This window comes from Etheostoma spectabile, chromosome 13 (genome assembly GCF_008692095.1).
Source record: "Etheostoma spectabile isolate EspeVRDwgs_2016 chromosome 13, UIUC_Espe_1.0, whole genome shotgun sequence".
Classification (NCBI taxonomy): Eukaryota; Metazoa; Chordata; class Actinopteri; order Perciformes; family Percidae; genus Etheostoma; species Etheostoma spectabile.
Genome location: NC_045745.1, coordinates 29,432,098 through 29,433,854, shown reverse-complemented (window position 1 = coordinate 29,433,854; position 1,757 = coordinate 29,432,098). Strand labels below are relative to the sequence as shown.

The 1,757-nt window shown below is 40.5% G+C and overlaps 1 protein-coding gene across 1 annotated transcript in view; it reads left to right on the top strand.

Moving 5' to 3' along the window:
* The window catches only part of LOC116700419 (claudin-7-B), a 4,131-nt gene that overhangs the window by 1,167 nt on the left and 1,207 nt on the right, over nucleotides 1-1,757 (top strand). The window lies entirely within an intron of this gene.

Below are 1,757 nucleotides of genomic sequence, written 5' to 3'. Positions count from 1 at the left end.
TTTTTTTTTTTTCAAAAGATTTCTATATTACAAATTTTGGGCTTTCTTTTAAACAAATTCTCAAAAGAAATAACATGGAGGTTCCATGAAACGCTCTGTACAAATCATCAGTTCACTACTTTTAAATTAGGTTTTATTAATAGTATTTTTTTTATAAAAACGTTAAATAGCTTAATGGGGGAAAACTCATTGACATAACGTGGGAAAAAAGTGATAAACATTGAAAAGTGGAAAAATGTCAAAGCAACAAAGGTGTTAATAAAAATAAACGGACTTATGATCCGGAAAAACCCAAAGTTGCGGGGTTGACGAAGTCAACCCGAGGGTTAAAGAAGGAAAAAAGACAAACAACTTTAAGACTGCTAGGACGTGTGCAGCACTTTGGCAATGATTACCCTGACGCCATTGTCGAGTAATACAGCTCCCCCTCCTCCTGCATGTGCGGGAAGCACCACCCCTCCCCCTCTCCCCTCCTTCCCTAGGATCCTGCTGTTTAGTCAACATGTCTGAATACCTGCCCCACAAACGGTAGCTTTGTCTTCGGTCTACAGGGAATCGAATAACATCCACCTCATTCTTTGCTATATTTGGGCCCATAAATGGTCACTTTCATAACACTTATGACAATTACAAAAGGCCCTGCTTCCCGGCGATGGCGTGTGGCAGTGGGGGGGGGGTCAGAGACCCAATTAAAGTGAGCAGGTTATGTATTTAGAGGCCATAAGCTAAATGGAACATCTAAAAGCTAAACAAAGTTGTAACTATTGTTACATTTCCTCCTTAAAGTAGAAAGTCCATGTATTGCATGTCTTTTAAATATCTTAAAGGAGTGGCTAATGGGTCAACGGTGGCCCGACAGATGGATACTTTATTGGACAATGTTTCAAATTCAACTGATTTATTACGTTGCCCTCAGGCCTCAACTGCCTGAATGTCACAGGGAAATCATCCGTTATGTTTTGTATGTAGGTCCCGCCCTGTGTGTTCTTGGCTCAACACGTTCACCCAAATGCCCTTAGTTGGTAACTTACTGCTTGAGGTAAAAGTTCAAAAATTGACTATTTTCTATTTTAGCAGCGCATGTTTTTCTATTTGCTTTACTATTTGGCTTATCAAAACATTTGATAAAATATCCGCAGCCCAATGGGTCTTATCGCCTCTTCAAACATGAACACAAACCAATTTTGATAACCATTGTGATTAAAGCTGTGGTGAGATATGGAGCAACTGAACAAATAATGGCCTGTTATTCAGAAATACCTGCTCAAGATCTAACCCACCTGAAGTTCAGGAACCGTGAATACCAGACTTGTTCAAAGTGTGATGACCAGATTAAGACTCTTTAGTTTGAGCCACATTGGGCATTCTGTGTTTTTTCTTTTTTTTGGATGGCAGTTTGAAACGACAAAATGTCCACCTGCTGAAAAGCAGGCTGCAAGTACCTGAAATTGGGAGTGTCTTTATAATGAAACCTGAAACCTGGTTGGACCTGTTTCTGACTCGCTTGCATGCAAACCACCCACCCACTCACCAACCCCCTCTAGTTTTTTCCAAGTATCCGGGTAGAGCCAGTTTCTGTGGCTAGTTGTTAAAGGGAGTGGCAATGAGACACAAGAGACATAAGCCGCAGGAGACATAAGCCGCTCTGTTGTACATGAACAGTGTTTTGTTTAAACAACCTTTTTACTTTTTTCAAATGGCGGCTTTAAAAGTCATAAACTGTAGGGGAGAACAGTCAATGCTTTTCAGTCTTCCCC